At 40.2% G+C, this 11,243-nt stretch overlaps 1 long non-coding RNA gene across 1 annotated transcript; it reads right to left on the bottom strand.

Moving 5' to 3' along the window:
• Positions 1–563: 563 nt before the first annotated feature.
• Positions 564–9,357, bottom strand: LOC131912963 (uncharacterized). Its single transcript, XR_009379771.1, has 3 exons — positions 8,656–9,357; positions 7,944–8,030; positions 564–1,003 (listed from the first exon to the last, which is right to left on the bottom strand). It is a non-coding gene; the product is annotated as an uncharacterized LOC131912963 (long non-coding RNA).
• Between the last annotated feature and the right edge of the window lie 1,886 nt (positions 9,358–11,243).

The raw sequence follows: 11,243 nt of genomic DNA, 5'->3' as shown, positions 1-11,243 counted from the left end.
GCCAAATGTATAGCCAGCTTTATTATATGTGTGCAATATAGTTTGTCCAGTGACTGCCTCTCCCTAAATGTGGGATTTGATAGGTCAGTCTCAGTCATCGGAAATGTGGGGTTTTGTTTATAGACTCAAACCTGTGAGACTAGGAGATTTCCAAAGGTTAGGGGATTTCCAGAGGAATTTTGGTTATGTAAGAACTTCATAGAACACCTCAACATTATTTGGTGGAACATCTTATCAGAGTAGATATGGTCAGGGAGTTAGTCAAATTCCATAGGGTCTAAAACATATCAAATTGCAGAAAATGGGTTAAGACATGATCAAACAAGTTTTACAGAAAACAGTCATGAACTTATTTTGATCTTGTAATAAGATGACTTCCAAACTTAAGATGGAGTCAGACTGGTCCATTGGTATCTGCTTGATATGTACTTTCTCTAACTCTTTTTTTTAAATTTTATTTTATTTTTCTTTAATAAGAAATTCTCCACTCACTCCCCATGCCATCCACAGACCCCCCTTCCCTCCTCCCACCCCGCCTCTCCCTCCCAAGCCACCCTGCATCCCCACATCCCCCAAATCGAGGTCTTCCATGGGGAGTCAGCAGAGCCCTGCTCACTGAGCCCAGGCAGGTACAATCCCCCTCCCACTGCACCAAGGCTGTGCAAGGTGTCACTCCACAGGCACTGGATTCCCAGAAGACTGTGTACCAGGGACAGATCCCGATCCCTCTACCTGTGTGCCACCCAAACAGTTCGAGCCAAACAACCGTTTTCCATGTCCAGAGGCCCTAGTCCAGTCCCATGGGGGCTCCTTAGCCACAAGTCCACAGTTCATGGGTTTCCATCAGCGTGGTCCATCATCTCTGCATGTCCTCCCATCATGATCTCAGTGTTGCTTGCCTGCAGTATCTCTCCTCTCTCTCATCAATTAGATTCCTGGAACTCAGCCTGGTGCCTGGCCATGGATCTCTGTATTTGCCTCCATCTGTCACTGGACAAAGGCTCTATAATGACAGCTAGGTTACTTGCTAGGCTGGTCACCAGGGTAGACTGGTCCAGGCACCCTCTGGACCACTGCCAGCAGACCAAGGTGGAGTCAACCTTGTGGATTCTTGAGAGCCTTGCCAGCACCCTGCCTCTTCCCATTCCCATGATGTCCTCATCCATCATGGTATCTTCCTCTCTGCCTTCCCACTCTGTCCCCATTCGAGCTCAACCCTCCCATCTCCCCACATTCTCATCCCCCACTCCTTGTCCTCTGCTACCCCCTCACACCCAGTCCACTCATGCAGATCCCATCCACCCCACCTTCACGGGGCCAACCATGTGTCCCTCCCAGGGTCCCTTCCCGTTAGCAAGCCTCTCTGGAGTTGTGGGTTGCAGTCTGGCCATCCCTTCCCTCCACTTAGTATCCATTTATGAGTGAGTACATACTATGTTTGTCCTTCTGAGTCTGGGTTACCTCACTCAAGATGACATTTTCTAGATCCATCCATTTGCCTGCAAATTTCATGATATCATTGTTTTTTTTACCACTGAGTAGTACTCCATTGTCTATATGTGCCACATTTTCTTTATCCATTCTTCAGTTGAAGAGCATCTAGGTTGTTTCCAGGTTCTTGCTATTATGAATAATGCTGATATGAACATAGTTGAGCATGTGTTCTTGTGGTAAGATTGAGCGTTCCTTGGGTATATGCCCAAGAGCGGTATAACTGGGTCTTGAGGAAGAATTATTCCCAACTTTCTGAGAAACCGCCGTACTGATTTCCAGAGTGGCTGTATAAGTTTGCATTCCCACCAACAGTGGAGGAGTGTTCCCCTTGCTCCACAGCCTCTCCAACATAAGCTGTCTTCAGTGTTTTTGATCTTAGCCATTCTGACAGGTGTAAGATGGTTATTTCCGAGTTGTTTTGATTTGCATTTCCCTGATGACTAAGGATGTTGAGCAATTCCTTAAATGTGTTTCAGCCATTTGAGATTCTTCTGCTGAGAATTCTCTGTTAAGCTCTGTAGCCCATTTTTTAAATGGATTGTTCAATATTTTGATGTCTAGCTTTTTGAGTTCTTTATATATTTTGGAGATCAGCCCTCTGTCAGATGTGGGGTTGGTGAAGATCTTTTCCCATTCTGTAGGCTGTCATTTGATCTTATTGACCATGTCCTTTGCTCTACAAAAGCTTCTCAGTTTCAGGAGGTCCCATTTATTAATTATCGCTCTCAGTGTCTGTGCTACTGGTGTTATATTCAGGAAGTGGTCTCCTGTGCCAATTCGTTCCAGACTACTTCCTACTTTCTCTGCTATCAAGTTCAGTGTAAGTGGACTTATGTTGAGGTCTTTGATCCACTTGGACTTAAGTTTTATGCATGGGGACAGATATGGATCTATTTGCAGTCTTCTGCATGTTGACATCCAGTTATGCTGGCACCATTTGTTGAAGATGCTTTCTTTTTTCCATGGTACACTTTTGGCTTCTTTGTCAAAAATCTTATGTTCATAGGTGTGCTGATTAATGTCAGGGTTTTCAGTTCAATTCCATTGGTACATATGTCAGTTTTTATGCCAGTACCAAGCTGTTTTTATTACTATAGCTCTATAGTAGAGCTTGAGGTCAGGGATCGTGATGCCTCCAGAGCTTGCTTTATTATACAGAATTCTTTTAGCTATCCTAGGTTTTTTTGTTTTTCCATATAAAGTTAAGTATTATTCTTTCCAAGTCTGTGAAGAATTGTGTTGGGATTTTGATGGGGATTGCACTGAATCTGTAGATTGCTTTTGGTAAGATTGCCATTTTTACTATGTTGATTCTACCTATCCATGAGCATGGGAGATCTTTCCATTTTCTGATATCTTCTTGTGGGGACCTGCCCCACTGGGAACTTAGGTCACCTGTGAAGAGGTGGCCTGGAACCAAGGAAAGGCAAGTGCGCACCACTTGCCCATTCGCCGGCCTCCCTCTTACCCACAGACAATCAGACGCAGCGGGGAGTCAAGTCAAGCAAGAACTTGTTTATTGATGGGCAGTAAGCCTCTTTTATACCAGAAAACCTCAGAACCCTAGGAGGGGGTGAAGGAACCAACCAATCATTTTAAAGATCACCCTATTTACAAGTTGTTTATGTCTTGACATCATCTCCTGTTTTTAGCATAAATAACTTGAGCCAACTTCCTTTCTCACTATTTGTCTTTAATCTCCATACAAACAACCCAAGCTAACTTCCTTTTAGCCATCCTTTGTATCTATTCTCTGTACAAGCAGCTTTAACTAACTTCCTCTGGTACCATTTATATCCACTGTCTGCACAAACAGCTTAAAGCTTAAGCTCTATTTATCTAAATTTCTTTCGGCACCCTCTTTGCAGCTCATGTATGCCCCACATCTTCTTCAATTTCTTTCTTCAGAGGCTTAAAGTTCTTATCATACAGGTCTTTCACTTGCTTAGCTAGAGTTACCCCAAGGTATTTTATATTATTTTTTGCTATTGTAAAGAATAATGTTTCTCTGATTTCTTTCTCAGCCCCTTTTCATTTGTATATAGGAGGGCTACTGATTTTTTTGAGTTAATTTTGTATCCTGCCACTTTGCTGAAGGAGTTTATCAGCTGTAGGAGTTCCCTGGTAGAATTTTTGGGGTCATTTATATATACTATCATATTGTCTGCAAATAATGAAAGTTTGACTTCTTCCTTTCCAATTTGTATCCCCTTGATCTCCTTTTGTTGTCTTATTGCTCTAGCTAGAACTTCAAGTACTATATTGAATAAGTATGGGGAGAGTGGACAGCCTTGTCTTGTTCCTGATTTTAGTGGAATCACTTTGAGTTTCTCTCCATTTACTTTGATGTTGGCTGTGGGCTTGCTGTAAATTGCCTTTGTTATGTTTAGATATGTCCCTTGTATTCCTGATCTCTCCAAGACCTTTTTCATGAAGGGGTGTTGGGTTTTGTCAAAGGCTTTTTCAGCATCTAATGAAATGATCATGTGGTTTTTTTCTTTCAGTTTTTTTATATGGTGTATTACATTGACAGATTTTCGTATGTTGAACCATCCTTGCATCCCTGGGATGAAGCCAGGTGGATAATTGTTTTGATGTGTTCCTGGATTTGGTTAGCCAGTATTTTATTGCGTATTTTTGCATCAATGTTCATGAGGGAGATGGGTCTGCAGTTCTCTTTCTTTGTTGCATCTTTGTGTGGTTTGGGTATCAGGGTAACTGTAGCCTCATAAATAGAATTTGGTCATGTTTCTTCTGTTTCTATGGTGTGGAACAATTTGAAGAGTATTGGTATTAGCTCTTCTTTGAAAATCTGGTAGAATTCTGAGCTGAAACCATCTGGTCCTGGGCATTTTTGGTTGGGAGACTTTTAATGATAGTTTCTATTTCCTTAGGGGTTATTGGTTTATTTAAATAGTTTATCTAGTCTTGATTTAACTTTGGTATGGGGTACCTATCCAGAAAATCGTCCATTTCTTTTAGATTTTCCAATTTTGTGGAGCAGAGGTTTTTGAAGTATGACCTGATGATTCTCTGGATTGCCTCGTTGTCTGTTGTTATGTCCCCCTTTTCGTTTCTGATTTTGTTAATTTGGATGTTCTCTCTCTACTTTTTGGTTAATTTGGATAAGGGCTTATCTATCTTGTTGATTTTCTCAAAGAATCAACTCTTTGTTTCATTGATTCTTTGTATTGTTCTCTTTGTTTCTATTTTATTTATTTCAGCCCTCAATTTGATTATTTCCTGGCATCTGTTTCTCCTGGGTGAGTTTGCTTCTTCTTATTCTAGAGCTTTCAGTTGTGCTGTTCAGTCACTAGTGTGAGATTTCTCCAACTTCTTTTTTTTTTTTTTTTTTTTTGGTTTTTCGAGACAAGGTTTCTCTGTGTAGCTTTGCGCCTTTCCTGGAACTCACTTGGTAGCCCAGGCTGGCCTCGAACTCACAGAGATCCGCCTGGCTCTGCCTCCCGAGTGCTGGGATTAAAGGCGTGCGCCACCACCGCCCGGCTTTCTCCAACTTCTTTATGTGGCATTTAGAGCTATGAATTTTCTTCTTAGCACTGCTTTCATGGTGGCCCAAAAGTTTGGGAATGTTGTACATTCATTTTCATTGAATTCTAAGAAATCTTTAATTTCTTTCTTTATTTTTTTCTTGACCCATTGGTGATTCAATTGGACATTATTCAGTTTCCATGAGATTGTATGCTTTCTGTAATTTTTGTTGTTGTTGAAGTCTAACTTTATGTCATGGTGGTCTGATAAGACACAGTAGGTTATTTCAATTTTTTTGTATCTGTTTAGACTTGCTTTGTGACCAAGCATGTGGCTAATTTTGGAGAAGGTTCCATGGGGAGCTGAAAAGAAGGTATATTCTTTTGTGTTAGGGTGGAATATTCTGTAAATATCTATTAAGTCTATTTGAGTCATAATGTCTGTTAGTTCCCTTATTTCTCTGTTAAGTTTTTGTCTGGCAGACCTGTCCATTGGTGAGAGTGGGGTGTTGAAGTCTCCCACTTCTAGTGTATGGGGTTTGATGTGCAATTTAGGCTTTAGTAATGTTTCTTTTACAAATGTCGGTGCCCTTGTATTTGGGCATAAATATTCAGAATTGAGACTTCATCTTGTTGGATTTTCCCTGTGATAAATATATAGTGTCCTTCCTGATCTCTTTCAATTGATTTTAGTTTGAAGTCTATTTTATTAGATATTAGGATAGCTACACCAGCTTGCTTCTTAAATCCATTTCATTGGAATGTCTTTTCCCAGCCTTTTATTCTGAGATGGTGTCTGTCTTTGAAGTTGTGTTTCTTGTATGTGACAAATGGTTGGATTTTGTTTTGTATCCATTCTGTTAGCCGGTGTCTTTTTATAGGTGAATTGAGTCCATTGATATTGATAGATATTAATGGCCATTTATTGTTAGTTCCTGTTATTTTTTGGTGGTAATGTTGTATGTTTCCCTTCTTTGGTATTTGTTGGTATGGGACTATCTATTGCCTGTGTTCTCATGGGTGTATCTAACTTCTTTATGTTGGATTTTTCCTTCAAGTGCTTTCTGTAGGGCTGGATTTGTGGAGAGATATTGTTTAAATCTGTTTTTATTATGGAATATTTTGTTTACTCTGTCTATGTTGATTGAGAGTTTTGCTGGGTATAATAGTCTGGTTTGCCATCCATGGTCTCTTAGTATCTGCATAACATCTGTCCAGGACCTTCTGGCTTTTAGAGTCTCCATTGAGAAGTCAAGTGTTATTCTTATGGGTCTGCCTTTACATGTTACTTGGCCTTTTCCTTTTAAGCTCTTAATATTTTTTCTTTATTCTGTATGTTTAGTGGTTTGATTATTATGTGGCGAGGGGACTTTTTTTTTGATCCTGTCTATTTGGTGTTCTGTTACCTTCTTGTATTTTTGTAGGCATTTCCTTCTTTAGGTTGGGAAATTTTTCTTCTATGATTTTGTTGAATATATTTTCTGTGCCTTTGAGTTGGTATTCTTTTCCTTCTTCGATCCCTTTTATTCTTAGGTTTGGTCTTTTCATGGTGTCCCAAATTTCCTGGACATTTTGGGTCATGACTTTGTTGGTTTTAGTGTTTTCTTTGACTGATGAATCTATTTCTTCTACTATATCTTCAATGCCAGAGATCTGCTCTTCCATCTCTTGCATTCTGTTGGTTATACTTGCATCTGTAGTTCCTGTTCATTTACTCAGATTTTCCACTTCCAGCATTACCTCAATTTGTGTCTTCTTTATTGACTCCATTTCAGTTTTGAAATCTTAAACTGTTTCCCTCATTTGTTTAATTGCTTTCTCTTGTTTTTCAAGGGATTTACTGGTTTCTTCCCATTTTTTTGTTTGACTTTTCCTTGATTTCTTTAAGGATATTTTTCATTTCCTCTTTTAAGATCTCTAATATCTTCTTAAAGTCATTTTTATGGTAGATATCTTCTGTTCTTCTGTGTTGTGATGTTCAGGTCTTGCTGATGTAGGTTCTGATGGAGCCATATTGGTTTTCATATTGTTGATTGCATTTTTGCACTGGTGTCTACCCATCTCTTTCTCCACTTGGTGAAAGTGGTGTCTGTGTCAGGGGAGCCTCTCTTGGTCTAATTGATACTCTTGATCCAGTGGCAGCTCTTGATCTAGTCGATGCTGATGGACTTTTTGTCTCAGGATCAGCTCTTAGTCCACCTGGTACTAGTGGGCTCTGTCTCAGGGAGTAGCTGCAGTCTTACCATGTGGTAGGTGGTGGTAGTCTGACCTGTCTGCAGGATGTCTGCCTGTCAACTGGCCTCTTAGTCCATTTGGGTGCTGGCAGGCCCTGTCTCAGGGAACAGTTGCAGTCTTGGAGGGTGGGTGGGATTTGGGAGGGGTGGGGCTTGGGTTACAGGGTCTGATGGGGCATGGGAGTAGTCTGACCTGTGTAGCTAGAGTTTTCTGGCCTGGCTCACAGTCAGGACAAATCTCTGCCACTTGCCAGTCCCACAGCCGCTCAGACGCAACCAAGTAAACATAGAGACTTATATTGCTTACAAACTGTATGGCCGTGCCAGGCTTCTAGCTATCTAGTTCTTACATCTTAAATTAATCCATTTTTATAAATCTATACCTTGCCACATAGCTCGTGGCTTACCGGCGTCTTCACATGCTGCTTGTCATGGCGGCGGCTGGCAGTGTCTCCTCCCACCTTCCTGTTCTCTCAATTCTCCTCTCTGTTAGTCCCGCCTATACTTCCTGCCTGGCCACTGGCTAATCAGTGTTTTATTTATTGACCAATCAGAGCAACAGTTTTGACATACAGACCATCCCACAGCAGACATGTGTGCAGGAGGTCTGCCTGCCAATTGGCCTGGAACTGGAACTGCAATGGGTTGAGGTTTAGGGGTGCAGGTTTGTGCCCCTGGGCCCAAAGCCTAGGGGCTGGGGTGTTTGGATATGAGGATAAAGACTCACCTCTTAATCCAGTCAGGTGCTGGCAGGCTCTGTCTCAAGGAACAGTTGCAGTCTCTGTAACTCTTTCTAAGATTACTGAATCAAAACCTCTAGATAAAGGTATAGGAAAACTTTAGCAAGTCCTTGGGGGATTCTGATACATGCTTAGGCTTCTGAACTACAAGTTTATGGGGAAATGTCTTTTTTTTTCCAAGTAACTATTATGAAAAGACTTGTTTGAAAGATTTTATATGACAGGATATTTTTAAATTGACCATCTTTTTGGTGAAGAGAATGGTTCTCAATCATCTATTTTTATTCATTCATTTGTTCCCTTTTCTCCACCACCTCCTTCTCTCCTGTGTTTTCTCTCCTTCTCCCTCTCACCTACTTATGCAGCAGTCAGATAGCCAGCCTGGCCTTGAATTACTATATGGATGAGGCTGGCCTTGAACTCTTAAACTGGCCTCCACTTCCCAAATGCTCAGAGATCTGAGCCACATTTCTGGCTTTATTATCTAGTGGTTTGTTTTGGTTGTTGTTTATTTTTTGTTTTGTTTTGTAGACCTTATTGTTTGTTGTTATTTGTTTTTCAGGACATAGTTTAACTCTGTAATTTTTGCTGGCTTGGACCTCACTATGTAGACCTAGGTTGAATTGATCTGCTAATTTGTATCCTTTTGGAGGTCACTGATTATTTTTATTAGTAAACTTTTGAAATTTAAAATTTTACCTGTATCTTTGGACTCAGTAGTTGAAGGATTATTAAAGAATCATGTTGAGTTTCTTTCTGTTGAGACTTGTGCATCTGTTGGTGTGAACATCTCTTCTGATTTTTTTTCTGGTTAATCTTCTCATTGAAATGGCTTACTCTTGAGAACCTAATGCACAATCCCTCTCAGAGAGGAGAAAAAACTGCTATAACAGTAACACAATCAAACCACATAAGAAACACTTAAAGTTGACAAATACAACTAATATATCACTAATGATCTTAAAGTAGAAAAACCTCAAGACTAGTGTATAAAGTACTATGAAGTTAAAAATGACTTAGATTAAGTGTGGAAACAGTAAATAGTGAGATAAAAGGGCAACATGGAGGAGAAGCATGGATAAGAATAAAAAGAAAAAGAAGAGTTGTGAAGATGATGCCACAGAGAGAAAAAGAGCAAGAGATAAGAAAAAGAAAAGCTTTTCCAACAATGAGAAAGATTTTAAAGGCAAAACCAAGAAGATAATATCAAAATATGTTGAAATATATAATAGAACAAAATGGAGAAATAGGGCTAAATTGAAAAAAATGAGAAAAAATCATGCTTGATAATGAGCAAAATTGGATAATTGCATTAAGGAGAATTAAACAAAAATTAATTGGGATAAAGTAGTAATGCTGCCAGAAGGAAAAGGATGGCTAAAAAGGAGAAAGATAAAGCAAGGAAGATGAAGTAGCTTCTCTTTTGGTCCTTGAAATTTGGAGACTTTTGGTTGTACATGGGGTAGAGTGAAGGTCGGTTGAGTCTGTGGGTACTTGTGTTTTCTGTAATTTATGCTGGTGCTGAAAATGGATTGGATGTATGCCAGAGCAGTTTTTGCTGTATGTAGTAGCTTCTCACACTTAGCCTTGCTGTCTGTGAGATGGGGACTTTCTGTTGTCTTCTTGAGACAACCAAGATTATACTTCTGAGGTGGCTAATGCTCTAGTAGAGAATGTTTCATGAACACATTAGGAGTGTGAGAAGCACCCATAGCACAAATAACTGTTCACATAGAGGACCTATCTTATGACTTTCAAGATCTCCTAAGTATTAATCAAACTACTGGAGTGATGTAGCTGTGGCTATCAAGGAGACTGCTGGAGCATTGCAATTTTGGTGCTCTGTAACTAAACAAGACATGGATGGTTCTAGAGGTTGGTCCATCTGTTGACCCCAGACTCAGGGCTATCAAACACCAGTATTACTCTGAGCTGGTAAGATCTGTTTCTTGCCACCAGTAGTGTGTTATGTACATCACTACTTGTTCTGAGCTCCTGTAGCCTACTCTTTTTAGTTCATCAGCATCAAGGCCTGTCATTTTTCACAGTAGCTCACTAGCAGGCTCCCTGATTTGTAGTTGTTTTTTGTCCTCACACTTTTAGAGTAGCCCAGTTTTCAACAATCGTTTCTCTCTCAAGATGGTTCTAGGCCACTGCTCTCCCAGTCACATAGAAAAACAGAGTAAGATTCCTTTCCATTGCTGGCCTATCTTATTATTTCACCAAAAACTTGCAACTTTATTTGAGGTATGCATGGGCTGTGGCCTTTTCCCAAAATTGAGAATATTTGTCTCTCTTTTTACTAGGGATTCCTGGTTCCATTTATGGATGGGGTTCTGCACATGCCCTCCACTCAGTGAAGACCCTTCCATCTGGAATTACGTTCATCTGGATTTCTTTTCAGTGTATCACCAGTTTTCTTTGTTTTTACTTTTCAACTGTTCTGTTACTGTCTTCATGAATTCCTAGTAAGTTTCCTCTTCTTCTCTTTGGAAAGGAATCTATTCTCTTTTATACAGACTCTTCTCCATGCCTGGCCATATGAAGACTTCGTCTATACCATATTTTACCCAGCACATAGTAGCTACTTTTCAATTTCTAATGTCTAAAAATGATAGGTGGTGGAAAAGTTAAACTGGCAGTTATATATTCAAGGTGAAATTTCAAGCGGTAAACTAATAGATGGGAGATGTGCATTGAGGCAGGTAGGGATAACATGCAGCTACTTGGTAAAGCCATAGAGTTGGTTGATTATATTGAAAGAGTGAGCATAGATAGAATGTCCAGGGGGAATTTAACTTTAGAGCCAGAAAAATATAAAGGTAGAATCCAGCAGAAGAGGCTGTGAGGAGGAAAATGTGAGAACAGAATATCTGGAACTGAGGAAAAACAGTGGTTTAAGAAGAGAATGGGAAGCCAGGTGTAGTGGCTGGCCCCTGTAATCTGATCACCCAGTAAAGTGAGGCAGGAGGAATGTAGTAATTTCTAGGGTAGCTTGGGCTATCATGTGATAAGATAGGATTGAGAAGAAACCCTCTAACTCTAGAACCTGAGTAGGAGTCTGTTATGGTTTCATTATAAAATACTCCCATTTAGGTACATATAGTCTAACATGTGGCCCTTAATAAGTTTTTTTGCACCCCAAAAAGCCTCTCCACCGATGCATCAATACAATCAAACCAAATCACACTGAATTAGAAAGGCCCCAGTTTAATGGGTAAAGTGTTCCCAGGTGATTCTCCAGCCCCCCAGAGAGGAGATGGGGATGAGAGACCGGAAAATCACGT

This window comes from Peromyscus eremicus, chromosome 6 (assembly GCF_949786415.1).
Source record: "Peromyscus eremicus chromosome 6, PerEre_H2_v1, whole genome shotgun sequence".
NCBI classification, from domain to species: domain Eukaryota; kingdom Metazoa; phylum Chordata; class Mammalia; order Rodentia; family Cricetidae; genus Peromyscus; species Peromyscus eremicus.
The sequence above is the reverse complement of the archived record's forward strand: the minus strand, read 5'-3'. Positions and strand labels throughout refer to the sequence as shown.